The sequence below is a fragment of the Enoplosus armatus genome, chromosome 16 (assembly GCF_043641665.1).
Source record: "Enoplosus armatus isolate fEnoArm2 chromosome 16, fEnoArm2.hap1, whole genome shotgun sequence".
In the NCBI taxonomy this organism is placed as follows: domain Eukaryota; kingdom Metazoa; phylum Chordata; class Actinopteri; order Centrarchiformes; family Enoplosidae; genus Enoplosus; species Enoplosus armatus.
In genome coordinates, this window is record NC_092195.1 from 1,017,260 (window position 1) to 1,035,069 (window position 17,810).

The 17,810-nt window shown below is 43.7% G+C and overlaps 3 non-coding genes across 3 annotated transcripts; all 3 read left to right on the forward strand.

Annotated features, from left to right (window-relative positions):
• Window positions 1–7,265: 7,265 nt before the first annotated feature.
• LOC139299524 (U6 spliceosomal RNA) lies at window positions 7,266–7,372 on the forward strand. Its single transcript, XR_011598810.1, has one exon. It is a non-coding gene; the product is annotated as a U6 spliceosomal RNA (small nuclear RNA).
• Window positions 7,373–9,390: 2,018 nt separating this feature from the next.
• trnap-agg (transfer RNA proline (anticodon AGG)) lies at window positions 9,391–9,462 on the forward strand. Its single transcript has one exon. It is a non-coding gene; the product is annotated as a tRNA-Pro (tRNA).
• Window positions 9,463–10,559: 1,097 nt separating this feature from the next.
• On the forward strand, window positions 10,560–10,631 carry trnap-ugg (transfer RNA proline (anticodon UGG)). Its single transcript has one exon. It is a non-coding gene; the product is annotated as a tRNA-Pro (tRNA).
• The last annotated feature ends 7,179 nt before the right edge of the window (window positions 10,632–17,810 follow it).

The following is a 17,810-nucleotide window of genomic DNA, read 5'->3' on the forward strand; positions in this document are numbered from 1 at the left end:
ATATGTATGCCAAACCTACATTCTATATCGTGTGTGTGTGTATTTTTGGCCATTTTGTGCCTTTTATTAAAAGAGAGTAGAGAGAAACGAGGGGGGGGGGGGAGGGGGAGGAACAACATGCCAACAAGGCTTGATCCAGGGGCGGTGTGGTTCATGGTCTGCGCCTGAAACCCCTAAGTCACCAGGGCACCCCAATCAACATTTAAACTGGTCGCTCTGTTGGCTAACATTATTTCTTCATCCCTCCTGCCCCCCCTTTTTCTTTTAGATGTCCTATAACATGGTGTGGATGTGCAACCGGCTGGTCCGGTTGAAACTGCTGTTTAAAGACAGCTCAGATCCAGATCCACTACAGGTGAGACCACTTTATGTCACTCGACTCAAACTCACATACTGACTATGAAAAGAAAATAACCCGTAGTGAGTTTTTTTTTTTATTTTATTTAATCATAGCAAGAAATCTACTGTAATTATAAAACTGACCCAAAGTCAGTGTTGGGCAGCAACTCAAGTCTGAATCTTGTGTATGAAAGGATGTTTCTTCCATGTTGTCCTCCTTAGTTGCTATGTTGCTTGGCGGGTTAGCAGATGAACTTTGCCTTTTCGACATTGGCCAGATGGATGTGGCTGGTTAAACTATGAACGTCCCTCCCCAGCTGAACTTGACAAGACTCAGTTATGATCCAGAGCAGAACTTTGTACTTTTGTCTTTAAGAGGAGGAGTTGTGGAGTGAGTACGGCAGATTGCACCGACCGCAGATGGTTTTAGCGTGTTAGCTCGATTCTTTTGTTGGAAGCCCAAGAACAAACTGGAGCAATATTCAGTTCACAGATGTAAACTTTATTTCGGTCACAGGTTAAGTAAATGCAGCGCTGGGCTCGGAGTGACAGAGCTCTCGCAGGATCTCAGTCAGAAGGAGCCCCGATGTCCGAAAATGATTCATATTTATCTTCTCGGGCTGGGCCTGCCCTGTACAGAGGTTGGACTTACTTAAATAAATCATGTGTGGATGTTGGTGGTACGGCGTAAATCTAACTGATAAAAGAGAGGAGTTTCAGCTATCTCCTGGTATGAAAACCAGTTCTAACCAGTCATATCCTCAAAGACGTACATTGTGCTCAGTAGAAAAGTACAAAACAGGATCATACGTTCAGTGGAGAAATACAGAATACATACAATCAGAATACATGATAGCTCGAAACATAGCCAATTATAACATTCCCCCTTTTGACATGATTTTATCATGTCAATAAAATACAGGTGGGAACGTTATTTCTGTATTGTATCCCAACTCCGTGAAGCAGCCAGCTCAACAGGCCCCCAAACTGTGAGTGACTAGCCGCCATGAGTTGCAACACAATAATTCTATTATATCAACACAAATAAAAATCTCATAATCGTATAGTGGATATGTAAGCATGTCTTCATTGCCTATGCCAGTATGTGTAAGCAGTTCTTCATTGCACACGCATGTGGAAATAGTAAACAGAGCCATGCTGATTAAACAAAACAATTATAAGGTAAAAGCACAAGCTAAACAGTTCACATCAGGAGTAGCCATCATGGTACCGGGAACAGAACCTCTTTCGCAGGAGAGTACAACCTTCCACAACTCTACTGATAACATGTCTGCAATGAGCACAATAATCATAAGAGAAAACTATGACTCTCACGCCTATGTGTGTATGTAATGCTATAAGTGGGTATGTGGTAACTTTAGCAAAACCTGTATATATAGGGGTTCAGGAGTATAAATCTTCGTCAGCGTCCTTGTAAACTTCAGTCTCATCCTCTCCGGGCTCAGAGAGGGAGACCAGTGGAACAGTTTCTCCTGCATATTGTGATAATTGGTAAGAAGGTGGTGTGGGGAATTTATCATTAATGGCTGTGGTAATACACTTTAGACAGAGGTGCCTGATGCATGGTATGCAGCAACATCCACATAAGGTTAACACAGTCACTGCAACAACTAGTGAAAGAAACACAGACATAATTAATGTTTTCCACTTGCCAAAGGCTCTGTTTAGCCAATCAGATAACGGATTGTCTATCCCCGAGTGTTCTGCTAACTCTTCCGACTTAGTTTTGAGGCCAGAAAGGACTCGAGTTATGGAGCCATCTGGGGCTGTATTGTTAGGGATGAACACACAGCAATCTTGGGAAAACATAGCACACACACCACCTCTTTCAGCTAGGAGGAAATCAAGGGCCATTCTATTTTGGTAAGTCATCAGAGAAGTAGCCGCCAATTGTTCATGTAATCCGGCAATGGCATCTCTAGTCATATTATTGAGCCTTTGAACATTAAAATGAAGGTAATTAATTCTATCCACATTTTTGTTTATCGTGGACCGCCAGAACAGGGATGACTCAAACCCTGCGGTGACTTGGTCAACCAATTTATATTCATCAGGTACACCTCTGGGGACTCCAATTGCATCTATGTAGGTCGGGGAGTTCTGATATAAGTCAAATGATAGTTACAGCCGCTCGAGTACTACAACCTAGTCTCCACAGTGGAGTGTTTTTGGAAGATTTTGTCAGTTGAGGTCTGTCCAGTCTCTGGTAGGTTCTCATCTCCAGTGTTGTAGTCATTGTCAGTCGGTGAGGTTCCTAAGTCAGTCCGAACCTCAGTCAATGTTCTCTCTGTAGGGTCTTGAGTCAGTGCACAGTGCGTCTTATGGATCCAGTTGCTTAGTCTGTCTTCAGACAACCATACCTTCACACAGTGTGATGTAGCCTCTGCTACTTTGTACGGTCCCTTCCACCTGGGGGAGGACCAATTGAGCTTATTGACTTTCCTGAGGACCCAGCTTCCCACTTCAACAGGAGATGTGTCGTGGTCCTGTTCTTTGGTGAGTATTTCCGTGACCTGTTGAGAGATGCTCATCACAGTGTTATTCAGTAGTTAGTTATACTCAGATCTTCATACTGTAATAATACAGGTGGTGTGTCTGTTGGTGCAGTAGTAAATGGACAGGGCATTTTCCTTCCTGTCAAAATCTCATGTGGGCTGACATTCATTGTCGCTTTTGGAGTGGATCTCAGGTTAAATAGCACTATAAGGAGGGCTTCGATCCAGGTTAGTTTTGTGTCTGCGCAGACTTTAGCCAATCCTTCTTTGATAGTACGATTAGCCCTTTCTACTACTTCCTGAGATGCTGGATGGTAAACTGCACCAAACTTATGTTTGATCCCAAACATCCTTTCTACTTCTCCTAACTCCTCATTGGAGAAATGAGTGCCGTTGTCAGATCTTATTACTGCTGGTACTCCGAATCTGGGAATGATTTCCCTTGTTAGACATTTTATGACTTCTTTCCCTTTTTCAGTTTTGGTAGGTGTGGCTTCAACCCACCTTGAGAATGGATCTACGCAGACTAAGAGATATCTCTTGCCCTCAACTCTGTGATCTGCACCCATGTCAGTGAAATCAATCACTATCTCCTTCCATGGGGCATCAGGAACTGGAAAACGTCCTAGTCCTGCCTTGAGTGAAACCTTTGGATTAAACTGATTACAGATTTCACATGATTGTACAAAATATTTAGTGATGTCTTTAAGGTGGGGGTGCCACCAATGCTGAGAAATGAGAGCTGTTACTTTTGAGCTCGCACAGTGACCTCTACTGTGGGCTTCTTGGCATAGCAAATTCAGTAGTCCAGCCGGAGCTACTATCTAGCCTTCGTGATTTCTCCAGAGCCCTTTATCATCCTTTATGGCTCCTTTTTCTTTCCACGCCGGTTTTTCAGACGGGGCAGCTGCTTCTTGCAGCTCTTTGATGTTTTGTACACATAGGTCCCTATGTGGTTTATCTTTTACTCCTTTTTGTGTCATTTGTCGATTTACATTGCTATCGCTTTTGCTGCCATATCTGCTGCATTATTTCCTCTTGCTATTCTGCCATCTTCTTTTTGATGTCCTCTGCACTTGACTGTGGCTACTTTGTTATTCAGAGAGGGTGAGTGGCACAGTGCCCGAGTGAGGACCCGATCAAGAAGCTTCTACACGGAGTCTATTACTCTGTGCGCTTGATCGTTGAGGGTTTTCCCAGTCTATTCACTCGTTTTAATTCACCACCTTCTGTAACACCTTAACTAAAATATCCCCTTTTATGCTATTCCAATCCCCCATGCACACAACTACTTGAGATCTGTGTTAGTGCAGGAATCTTCGAGCAGTTTGTTCTATCCGATACACTGACACATGCACAGTAAAAATATCAATCAAGTAGGAAACCACCCCACATTTTTATTGAAAATAACAAACTTATCCCTGTGTCCTCATAAAGATTTTATCTTTACAATTATACCGGGAATTTTTTATTTTTTTATTTTTTTACTCGTCCGCTCAACGGGAGTCTTCACCTATCGTGGCATCGCCTTTCGCGACATCGGGACAATCAAACTTCTCCCGGCATCAGGCTTTCCTGGCATCGCCTTTCGCGGCATCGGGACAATCAAACTTCTCCCGGCATCGGGCTTACCCCGGAATCAAAAATGTCCTTTAATAATTTAGAAGACAATATGCCTTTTATTCCAGCCGATTCAAACTAAACTAGGACACTTATTCACTTTCCCTCACGTGAGACTATGTGTTTTTTACTTTACATGTGACCATTTCAGTAAAAATCAAACAATCATTAATCATTCTCCAAAAGAAAATGACTATGCTTTTAGCGATCAGAGAATAATCTTATTCAGACAATTTGTTTTGGTATGCCCAATGTGCAGAAATTTCAAGTAGAAAAGAGGTTTTCTGCTTACCTTTTTGTTTCAGGCGCCTGGAATTGTCTGAAAAAGAGTCTCCTTTGATCGACTCCGGCGGTCCTCAATCGGACGCAGTCTCAGAGTCAGCCAATCCGGGTCAACGGCTCGAGCTTTAGCAGTGGAAAAAGACGAAAGCCCCAGTCTGATCTCGGCCACTGACAAACCACTGCTCAAAGGTTATGAGAAAATGTTCAATATCTTGTGAATCTGTTAATTGTTGAAGTTTAGGCTCTTGACTGTACTGAGAGTCACCCTGCTGGAGGACTCCTGGTGGACAAGTGCCTTGTGCTGGAGAACTGACCAGGTCTACATCACCAAGAGGACTCTTCTGTGGGAGGGATAACCCAGGCACAGGCAAAGTTTGTGCTTGGACCTCCAATTGGAGGAGAGTGGGGGCAGTTTTGCTCCAAAGTGATGTCCAGTGGGTAGTGAGGCCAGTCAGTTGCTTCTGAAGGAAATTTAACAGTTATCAACATCATTATTCTGTTATTGAGAAGGAGGGTTACCACAACCCCCTGACTGGTGTGACGACCGCAGCCTAACCTGTCTAATGGTTACTGTTTATTCCTGTCTGTCACTGAAGGTAGCAGGGGAGTGCAGCAGTTAGTCTGATTGGGAGCATCTGGGCCAGGTGCTATAAAGGCCAAGCCCAGTTGCCATTCTCGCCCTAACTTTGAAAACCAGTATGGAAGTTTGACATTCACTGTGCTGCTGTCCAGAGTACATGTCCTTTAATTCCCACATAAAACAAACTTCAAGGCATGCCTTTTTTCACCTATGTAACATTGCAAAAATCAGGAACATCCTGTCTCAAACAGAAAAACTAGTCCATGCATTTGTTACTTCTAGGCTGGATTATTGTAATTCCTTTTTATCAGGCTGCCCCAATAAGTCCCTGAAGACTCTCCAGTTGATCCAAATGGCTGCGACGCATGCACTGACAGGAACCAGGAAAAGACAATATTTCTCCAATATTAGCTTCTCTGCACTGGCTCCCTGTAAAATCCAGAATAGAGTTTAAAATCCTTCTCCTCATCTACAAAGCTCTTAATGGTCAGATACAATCATATCCTTATGAGCACATACTACCCTATTACTCCACTAGAGCACTGCACTCCCAGTATGCAGGGTTGCTTGTGGTTCCCAGAGTCTCAAAGTAGAATGGGAGCCAGAGCCTTCAGCTATCAAGCTCCTCTCCTGTGGAAGCAGCTCACAGTTTGGGTCCGGGAGGCAAACACAGTCTCTAATTTTAAGAGTAGGCTTAAAATTTTCCCTTTCGTAACTTTCCTTTTTGTAAGCCCCTTGAACACGAGATCATACGTCATCATCAAAAACCTTAACATACTAAAAAAGAATACTACCTAGGCTTCAGAAGTGGGGGAATATAACAAGGATCCCAACCTCTCCTCTTCGGGATGTTATTCAGCTTAACCCTGCTTAGCTTTTTGCCCAAGTCTTGTCAGAATCAGAATCAGAATTACTTTATTGATCCACGGGGGGAAACTGTACACTTACTTGTGAGCTACTGGTCCCATACTGTTAAGGTTAGGGTAAGGGGTAGGGTAAGTCTGAAATTACTGTAAGTCAATGAAGTGTGTGTAATTGTGATGGTCACAGAATTCCGGAGGGCCATTGATGCCTTTATTGCATCATCATTCTAGAACGTTATAGAAGCTGCAGTTAGTGAACACCCAGTCAGACACAGCTTCAGAAGGGACAGATGGCTAGACAGGACTTGGTTATCATTTAGGAAGAAACAATGACTCCGACAATTCAGCAGGATTATTTTTAAGGATGAGAGGAGCATCTGCTGCAGGAATGGACAAGAGGAAACAACAGGAAATTGCTTTAAGAAGAGACCTCTTGGCGGCCAGTATCCACAGGAGGAACAATTAAAGTGACCAACTGCTTTCAATGTGCATGTGGAAATGTGAGAGATACTTGATGTAAAACTATCCTTTAACTTATCCCTATCCTTGAACTGCAACCAAGCTGTTTGTGTTTGGCGAGTGTTAAGAGTGTTTAATGAGTGTTTTATGTATTTGTTTGTTGGTGTTTGTTGTAACTGTAGAGGATTTTTAAATGGGTTTTGAAGGGTATATGAAAGGTATTTTTATGCATTTATTATGGTCAGTAAATCAGAATCACTTACGTTACTTAGGTTTGGGGTCCCGAAGTTTAGCCTGCGGCCTCTTGGGCCCCGCCCCCCTTTCATTTTCAGGGTCAATCAAAGCTTCCTGTGATGTGACTTACAGTTTGGCTGGCCACAACAGCAATAATTGGAAATACCAAACATGACATTATCAAGAATGTGGCCAAGGCCGTTGTTTGCTCAGTCTACTTCCAAACTACGTCTTTACTCACTCCAGGGCCACAAGTCAAGCCCTGCTTCAGGTAGTTGCCTTCTGGGGATCGCAGCCCTCTATCCCGCACTCCCGTATAAGGGTCGCTTGGCCAGTAGGGGGCTAAAAGTCAGGCAGCGAGTTAAGTTTAATGTGTTTGCTCAGGCAGCACATCTAATAAATTGGAATCGGTACAGAGAAGGTTAGCATGGCCCCTGCGAAAGGATGACACGCAAATTCATGAAGCATTTCCACATTTTAAACAGCTCGCATTTCCACAGGCTGTTGTCCAGAAACTGCTGGGCATGTGTGTCCTATATAAGTGGCTGGAATTCCCGACGTTCGTTGTGCTTCCTTCCTCATTATGTAGGCAATGCCAGCGGCAAGGAGGCCACACCGAGGCTCACCAAGACTTGTCCGACGTGGTCCTGGGAGGGGATGATTATGCTTTGGTCCCCGAAGCTTAGCCTGCGTCCTCTTGGGCTCTTTTCATTTTTAGGTCCAATCAAAGGTGTGATGTGACTTACAGTTTGGCTGGCCACAACAGCATGGAATTGGAAATACCAAACATGACATTATCAAGAATGTAGGTAAGGCCGTTTTTTGCTTAGTCTACTTCCAAACTACGCCTTTACTCACTCCCGTGTCACAAGTCAAACCCTGCTTCAGGGAGTTGCCTTCTGGGGATTGCAGCCCTCTATCCCTCCAAGTAAAGATTATTACTTGTTATTCAGGAGGAACAACATGCCGACAAGGCTCGAACCAGGGACGGTGCAGCTCGTGGACCACGACTGAAACCCCTAAGACACATTTGAATTGCCTGCTGGTTTAACCCTCCTCTTGCGTTCCGTGCCGAAATTGGCCGATTACAAGTTTCTTCTGCCATAAATATGGTATATTTCATCTTTCTGACCGAAGGCTTCGCCTATTCCTTCTCAGTACACATGGACATGTAAAATCAGTGAGGACCGTTTTCATTGATTTTTAATGGTCTGATTCAAAACGCATCTCTGGGGGCTACAGGAAATGAATTTGTGAGACGATACTTGGCCAACAGAAACAATGATGCACTGTTTGTGGAAATAGATTGTTCTAGTGGTGTGCCATCGCCCTATTTTGGAAAATCTGAGCACAAACCCAGCATCACTCTCATAGACTGTACCTTCTCCTTGTTTCCATTTCCTGTCTTTCCAGTAAGAGTGGGAGATAAGATACCACCATTTGATACCATTTGGTTTCGCTCTGATACCAAGAAATACCAGGGCCAGGATCACTAATACAGATATCGATACTTTTTTATTAACATATGCATGTTCAATGTAGGACAGTTGTAATGGTAAATAACAAAAAAGGTTATTATGTTTATTCGCGGAACTAACGTGTGTGGGCTGTGTGCATGCACACAATAGCAGCAGAGAGGCAAAGAAGCTTCCTCTTAGAATCAACTCTCTTAGAAAATGGCATCACGAATCATAGAAGATCCCGTGGACCTTGGGGCGCGGCTCGTGAGAGGGTCTCTTAGGGTGTCAGAGTGTTCGGAGACCGGCAAAGCCCTTTGGCTTTCCCTGACAGTGTTTTACATGAGAGATATAGATTCTGGTCGGAAAGAACGACTTATGTGTGCATTTCACTGTGCTTTTGTATACCAATATCATCCTACAGCAGATGGGAGGGGGTGGGGGCAGGGAGTTCCCTGTTGTAACACAACTCTATAACTTTGGTCTATCAATAAGATCTTTGGTAGACAAGAGCTAACAGTCTAGAAAAGCTACGAATCCTTCAGAGGGCTGAAGAACCTGTTCCTCCACAAATGAGTCTCTTGGCATCATTGCAGGTTTCCACTCCCAGTCCCTCGAAGATAAGCGACACAGTGGAACACTGTAAACAGTGATGAAAGCTGAGTGTTTCTTTGCAACACAGCATGAGTCTTGTGGCTCTTTGGTCTAGTCTAATCCCTGACGAGCCCTTGCCAAAAACTCTTTAGCTTTGGTCTATCAAAAAGGTCTTTGAAGGATTTGTAGCTCTTCTAGACTGTATGAGTTGCTGTCTAACAGAGAAAGAGTTGCCACATTTCTCTGAACCTTTGTATAGAATGTATTGGATATGTCCAGGAGCTGTTCAGCCAAGTTTAGCACTGGAAGACTGGAAAACCGCTTGCATGGTTCCTGCAAAGTGGTGGAAAATTGAGCGCTTCTGATTGATTTTTATACGCTAAGCTGTTCCGACTGTAATTCATCAGTGATCAGTTCTGAGTTGTTCTTTGACTGAGACTTTTTGTGGCTCGTTGGTCTAGGGGTATGATTCTTGCTTAGGGTGCAAGAGGTCCCGGGTTCAACTCCCGGACGAGCCCTTCCTGTGTCCCTGCTGTATCTCTTAAGCAATAGCTTATCCATAAGAGCTTCATTTTTGACACTCCCATAACTAGAAGAGCTACAAATCCTTCAGAACACAGAAGAACCTACTCCTTCTCCACAAATGAGATTGTCTACAGTGGATCCATCTTGTTATCATTGCAGTTTTCCACCTCTAGTCTCTCAGAGATAAGTGACCAGAGGCGTGTACTACAAGGCAGGATGTAGGGTTAGCGAGGTAACTTCAGTTTTCGCATAGCCAGACCTATCTCCATACAAGATACCAGATCAGCTCGAGTAAAAGCACTGCCTAGTGACCAATCAGTTATCTTGGAAAATGGCATCACCATTCATAGAAGATCCTGTCGAGCATAGATCAACTCGAGTAAAAGCACCGCTGACCAATCAGTTCTCTTGGAAAGTAGGATAGAGCCGAGGACTCGTGTATTTGCCTGGCAGGGGTGAGCAGTAGGAATTACCCAAGGGGAAACACACTCAAGTACAACGGTTTATTAAAAGATTTAAAAGTCAGTTATTTTTTTTTACGACACCTTGTACATCCGCCGCTGCGTTTCCTCATCCAGCCACACCAACACAGTCCACGAACCGCCCCCTCCAAGTCCAGCTCCGTACTGCTAACAATGTCCTTTCCACTGCTGCTCCACACCACACGCCACCGTTGTTGACTGGGAAGACCAAGAAAAACAAGCCGCCAGTGGGGAGTCCAACGGTAACCTACTCCTCACCACCCTTTACTCCACTGTGCTTACCCTTTGTCTGGACAGCTGGGGCAAGCTGTGTGTAGTTTGCCTGGGTGGGTTTAACTTGTGGTACCGGTTCTGTGTCTGCCCGTCGGTTTTGGTTCTGCGACTGAGTCTGCCTGCCTCCCTCTCTCCGTGGCTCTGTGCCTCGCCCTCCTGTCACAAAACGTATAAATATAAATCATGCATCAAAATCAGTAAATGTAAGATAGTTGGTGATGAGAGCCGAGTCGTTCTTTGACACAGAGGAGGGTTCTCGTGAGCACAGAAGAACCCACTCCTTCTACACAGGACTGTCTACAGTGGATCCATCTTGTTCATGCATAGCATTTTGTGGCTCGTTGGTCTAGGGGTATGATTCTCGCTTTGGGTGCGAGAGGTCCCGGTTTCAAATCCCGGACGAGCCCTTACCATGAACACCTAACGTATCTTTATAAATTTGCTATTTCAATAAAATCTTTGGTAGGCAATGACTTAACAAAAGCTAGAATAGCTTCAAATCTGTCAGAGGATCTAAAAACCTTCTCCTTCTCCACAAGTGAGTCTGTTGGCATCATTGCAGGTTTCCGCTCCCAGTCCCTCAAAGATAAGGGACACAGTGGAACACTGTCAACGGGGATGAAAGCTGAGTCTTTCTTTGCAAGACAGCATGATTCTTGTGGCTCTTTGGTTTAAGTCTAATCCCTGACGAGCCCTTGCCAAAAACAGGTTGTCGGGTGTAACGCGACTCTTTAACTTTGGACTACCAATAATGTCTTTGTCAGACCGTAACTCACACAATCTAGAAGAGCTACAAATCCTTTAGAGAAATTTCGTGTGTTGGATATGTCCAGGAGCTGTTTAGCCTAGTTTAGCACAAAGACTGGAAGCGGGGGGAAACTGCTAGCAATGGTTCCAGCAAAGTGATGGAAAAAAGGAGCACTTCTGATTGCTTTTTAATAATGCAGCTCTTCAACTTTGGCTTAAAATGTACTACATCTGTCAGTTGTTTAACATTTACACAATGCTTGAATTGCACAGCCATTGCTGTTGCAGACTTAGAGTTAAGTAGGCATGTAAAAAAACAAAACACCAATGTACCCCAAAACTGCACAATACCCAAGGAACTTATCAAAAAACATCCTAAACATAACATCTTCTGATGGGTAACCAGCAATTTCCTACATTTAGTTTGCAGTAAAGCGTGGCAAAATGCACATGTTCTTCGATAAGTAAAGATTATCACTTGTTATTTATTACTACTCCCCTGATGTGTTGACTACTGTGTTCATGTGTTTTGCAGTGATAGAATGACAGCTGAGGAGTGCCTGCTTCATCCATGGATTAAGGTTACTACAAGCCTTCTACAATTTGAACGCCCACAAACCGGCTTTAGTTCACCGCATCATGCTGCAGAATGTTGCTGCGTGTTACTTATAATGTTGTCGTCTGTTTCAGCCCATCACACGCAAACAGGTGGCCAATAGGAATCGATCCTCAATCAATATGAAGAACTTTAAGAAGTTCAACGCCAGAAGGAAATGGAAGGTGAGTGTGGATATGTATGCCAAACATTCTATATTGTGTGTGTGTGTGTATATTTTTGGCCATTTTGTGCCTTTTATTAAAAGAGAGTAGAGAGAAACAAGGGGGGGGGGGTGTTGAGGAACAACCCCTAAGTCACCAGGGCACCCCAATCAACATTTAATCTGGTCGCACTGTTGGCTAACATTATTTCTTCATCCCTCCTGCCCCCCCCCCCCCCTTTTCTTTTAGATGTCCTATAACATGGTGTGGATGTGCAACCGGCTGGTCCGGTTGAAAGTGCTGTGTAAAGACAGCTCAGATCCAGATCCACTACAGGTGAGACCACTTTATGTCACTCTACTCAAACTCACATACTGACTATGAAAAGAAAATAACCCGTTGTGAGTTTTTTTTAATTTTTATTAAATCATAGCAAGAAATCTACTGTAATTATAAAACTGACCCAAAGTCAGTGTTGGGCAGCTACTCAAGTCTGAATCTTGTGTATGAAAGGATGTTTCTTCCATGTTGTCCTCCTTAGTTGCTATGTTGCTTGGCGGGTTAGCAGATGAACTTTGCCTTTTCGACATTGGCCAGATGGATGTGGCTGGTTAAACTATGAACGTCCCTGCCCAGCTGAACTTGACAAGACTCAGTTATGATCCAGAGCAGAACTTTGTACTTTTGTCTTAAAGAGGAGGAGTTGTGGAGTGAGTACGGCAGATTGCACCGACCGCAGATGGTTTTAGCGTGTTAGCCCGATTCTTTTGTTGGAAGCCCAAGAACAAATTGGAGCAATATTCAGTTCACAGCTGTAAACTTTATTTCGGTCACAGGTAAAGTAAATGCAGCGCTGGGCTCGGAGTGACAGAGCTCTCGCAGGATCTCAGTCAGAAGGAGCCCCGATGTCCGAAAATGATTCATATTTATCTTCTCGGGCTGGGACTGCCCTGTACAGAGGTTGGACTTACTTAAATAAATCATGTGTGGATGTTGGTGGTACGGCGTAAATCTAACTGATAAAATAGAGGAGTTTCAGGTATCTCCTGGTATGAAAACCAGTTCTAACCAGTCATATCCTCAAAGACGTACATTGTGCTCAGTAGAAAAGTACAAAACAGGATCATACGTTCAGTGGAGAAATACAGAATACATACAATCAGAATACATGATAGCTCGAAACATAGCCAATTATAACATTCCCCCTTTTGACATGATTTTATCATGTCAATAAAATACAGGTGGGAACGTTATTTCTGTATTGTATCCCAACTCCGTGCAGCAGCCAGCTCAACAGGCCCCCAAACTGTGAGTGACTAGCCGCCATGAGTTGCAACACAATAATTCTATTATATCAACACAAATAAAAATCTCATAATCGTATAGTGGATATGTAAGCATGTCTTCATTGCATTGAGCAGTCTATATGTATGCCAGTATATGTAAGCTGTTCTTCCTTGCACACGCATGTGGAAATAGTAAACAGAGCAATGCTGATTAAACAAAACAAATATAAGGTAAAAGCATAAGCTAAACAGTTCATATCAGGAGTAGCCATCATGGTACCGGGAACAGAACCTCTTTCCCAGGAGAGTACAACCTTCCACAACTCTACTGATAACATGTCTGCAATGAGCACAATAATCATAAGAAAAAACTATGAGTCTCACGCCTGTACGTGTATGTAATGCTATATGTGGGTATGTGGTAACTTTAGCAAAACCTGTATATATAGGGGTTCAGGAGTATAAATCTTCGTCAGCATCCTTGTAAACTTCAGTCTCATCCTCTCCGGGCTCAGAGAGGGAGACCAGTGGAACAGTTTCTCCTGCATGTTGTGATAATTGGTAAGGAGGTGGTGTGGGGAATTTATCATTAATGGCTGTGGTAATACACTTTAGACAGAGGTGCCTGATGCATGGTATGCAGCAACATCCACATAAGGTTAACACAGTCACTGCAACAACTAGTGAAAGAAACTCAGACATAATTAATGTTTTCCACTTGCCAAAGGCTCTGTTTAGCCAATCAGATAACGGATTGTCTATCCCCGAGTGTTCTGCTAACTCTTCCGACATAGTTTTGAGGCCAGAAAGGGCTCGAGTTATGGAGCCATCTGGGGCTGTATTGTTAGGGATGAACACACAGCAATCTTGGGAAAACATAGCACACACACCACCTCTTTCAGCTAGGAGGAAGTCAAGGGCCATTCTATTTTGGTAAGTCATCAGAGAAGTAGCCGCCAATTGTTCATGTAGTCCGGCAATAGCATCTCTAGTCATACTATTGAGCCTTTGAACATTAAAATGAAGGTAATTAATTCTATCCACATTTTTGTTTATCGTGGACCGCCAGAACAGGGATGACTCAAACCCTGCAGCGACTCAAACCCTGCGGTGACTTGGTCAACCAATTTATATTCATCAGGTACACCTCTGGAGACTCCAATTGCATCTATGTAGGTCGGGGAGTTCTGATATAAGTCAAATGATAGTTACAGCCGCTCGAGTACTACAACCTAGTCTCCACAGTGGAGTGTTTTTGGAAGATTTTGTCAGTTGAGGTCTGTCCAGTCTCTGGTAGGTTCTCATCTCCAGTGTTGTAGTCATTGTCAGTCGGTGAGGTTCCTAAGTAAGTCCGAACCAATGTCAGTGTTCTCTCTGTAGGGTCTTGACTCTGTCTCCAGACAACAATACCTTCACACAGTGTGATGTAGCCTCTGCTACTTTGTACGGTCCCTTCCACCTGGGGGAGGACCAATTGAGCTTATTGACTTTCCTTAGGACCCAGCTTCCCACTTCAACAGGAGATGTGTCGTGGTCCTGTTCTTCAGTGAGTATTTCCATGACCTGTTGAGAGATGCTCATCACAGTGTTATTCAGTTGATTAACATACTCACTCAGATCTTCATAATGTAATAATACTGGTGGTGTGTCTGTTGGTGCAGTAGTAAATGGACAGGGCATTTTCCTTCCTGTCAAAATCTCATGTGGGCTGACATTCATTGTCGCATTTGGAGTGGATCTCAGGTTAAATAGCACTATAGGGAGGGCTTCGATCCAGGTTTTGTGTCTGCGCAGACTTCAGCCAATCCTTCTTTGATAGTACGATTAGCCCTTTCTACTAGTCCCTGAGATGCTGGATGGTAAACTGCACCGAACTTATATTTGATCCCGAACATCCTTTCTACTTCTCCTAACTCCTCATTGGAGAAATGAGTGCCGTTGTCAGATCTTATTACTTCTGGTACTCCCAATCTGGGAATGATTTCCCTTGTTAGCCATTTTATGACTTCTTTCCCTTTTTCAGTTTTGGTAGGTGTGGCTTCAACCCACCTTGAGAATGGATCCACACAGACTAAGAGATATCTCTTGCCCTCATATCTGTGATCTGCACTCATGTCAGTGAAATCAATCACTATCTCCTTCCATGGGGCATCAGGAACTGGAAAACTTCCTAGTCCTGCCTTGAGTGAAACCTTTGGATTAAAGTGATTACAGATTTCACATGACTGTACAAAATATTTAGTGATGTCTTTAAGGTGGGGGTGCCACCAATGCTGAGAAATGAGAGCTGTTACTTTTGAGCTTGCACAGTGACCTCTACTGTGGGCTTCTTGGCATAGCAAATTCAGTAGTCTAGCCGGAGCTACTATCTTGCCTTTGTGATTTCTCCAGAGCCCTTTATCATCCTTTATGGCTCCTTTTTCTTTCCACGCCTGTTTTTCAGACGGGGCAGCTGCTTCTTGCAGCTCTTTGATGTTTTGTACACATAGGTCCCTATGTGGTTTATCTTTTACTCCTTTTTGTGTCATTTGTTGATTTACATTGTATCCTGCTATCGCTTTTGCTGCCATATCTGCTGCATTATTTCCTCTTGCTATTCTGCCATCTTCTTTTTGATGTCCTCTGCACTTGACTATGGCTACTTGTTGTGGCTCTAATAATGCATAGTAAAGGTCGAGTAGTTGGTTCAAATGTTTAACAGGGGTGCCAGATGAGGTCACAAAACCTTTCCTTCTCCAGTGACACATGTCTACGTGTACAGCTTGCACTGCATAGGCTGAGTCAGTGTAGATAGTCACAATTTTGTCGTTTGCTAGTCTACATGCTTCAGTAATAGCCACCAATTCTGCCATTTGTGCTGACGCAAGTTGAGGTATTATGTGCGCTTGTCTTGTCTCTAGGCCAGTGTGTGTTTCTTCTACCACAGCATATGACGTTAGTAGTGCGCCAGTCGGTGAGTGATGACTATGTCCATCACAATAGAGAGTCATTTGAGCGTCTTGAATTGGTTCTTGTTGTAGTGTGGAGTGTAGTTGCATTTCTTTGTTGGTTTCTGCTACACAGTCATGGTCTTGTCTAGTGTCCATCTGTGCGGCCATGTTGGCACCTGCACTGGTAAAATGGATGTGGGGTTTGCTAAGAAGTTGTTGTAGGCCTTGGATCCTATGTGCTGATAGTGTAAATGCATTGGAGTCAAGAAATGCTTTTACTCCATGAGTAGTATGTACAATGGTTTGGTTGGTCATTGTAATGTGGGAGGTCTTTTGTATCGCTTTGCCTATAGCTGCTTCATGTCTTACACACGTAGGATGTCCTATTTCTACATTGTCCAATTTTGAGCTGTAGTACATTAACACTTTTCTGTCTGTTGTATTCCTACTCCCCCCCTTTTGAAAAAGAATGGCATTGACAAAGCCCTTCTTTTAATCAACATCCAGATGAAACGGTTCACAGTAGTTGGGAGTATGTAGGTTGCATGCTGTAGATGGTGCTGTTTTAACGTTCACAAACGCTTTTTCCGCTGTTGCTGTCCATTGTAGGGGAGAGTTGTAGTTTTTGTACCCTACCTGTGTAATTAATGCTCTCAGAGGTGCTACCAGGCCAGAGAAATCAGGTACAAAGTTCTTACTGTAGGTGACCAGACCCAGGAATTGCATCATGGACTTTACAGTCACTGGCTTGGAGTGGTTCAAAATGTCAGTCTTTTGTGCAATGGTCATGTTAAGGCCAGAGGAACAGATTACACGGCCTAAAAAGGTAAGTTTTGGTCTGCCAATTTCTAGTTTGGATTTAGAGACCTTGAACCCACAGTCAGCTAGGTGGCGCAAAACAGTCTCAGTGGCCACCATGATAGAGTCAGAGTCCGGGGCTGCCAGTAGGATATCATCTACATACTGGAGAAGGGAAACCCCTGAAGGTAATGTCAAGGACTGCAGTTGCTGTTTCAGGACATGATTGAAGATTGATGGAGAGTCAATAAACCCTTGTGGGAGGCGAGAGTAAGTGTACTGTGCTCCCTGGTAAAAGAATGCAAACGTTTGTTGTGAGTCTGGGTGTTGGGGAACACAAAAGAATGCGTTGGCTACGTCTATGCAAGAGACCCAGGAGGTGAGCTCTGGGCTGCATGTGTTGTGTCAGTCTGTGTGGTGGAGCACTTTCACAACCTCCAAACATCCCTTTGTCCTGCCTTTCCCTCGTCCAATCTACAAACCTTTCTAATCCCTTCTTTGTTTCATCTTTTGGAACTTTCTTCTGCCATCTCACTATTGTTTCAACCAACACCGACAACAAAGAGCCGGATGTGCAATCCTGCCACAATTTTCTGCGACATTTTTAAACACTATTACACGTGTTATTCAGAGAGGGTGAGTGGCACAGTGCCCGAGTGAGGACCCGATCAAGAAGCTTCTACACGGAGTCTATTACTCTGTGCGCTTGATCGTTGAGGGTTTTCCCAGTCTATTCACTCGTTTTAATTCACCACCTTCTGTAACACCTTAACTAAAATATCCCCTTTTATGCTATTCCAATCCCCCATGCACACAACTACTTGAGATCTGTGTTAGTGCAGGAATTTTCGAGCAGTCTGTACTGTCCGATACACTGACACATGCACAGTAAAAATATCAATCAAGTAGGAAACCACCCCATATTTGTATGAAAAATAACTTATCCCTGTGTCCTCATAAAGATTTTATCTTTACAATTATACCGGCATTTATTTATTTATTTTTTTACTCGTCCGCTCAACGGGAGTCTTCACCTATCGTGGCATCCCCTTTCGCGGCATCGCCT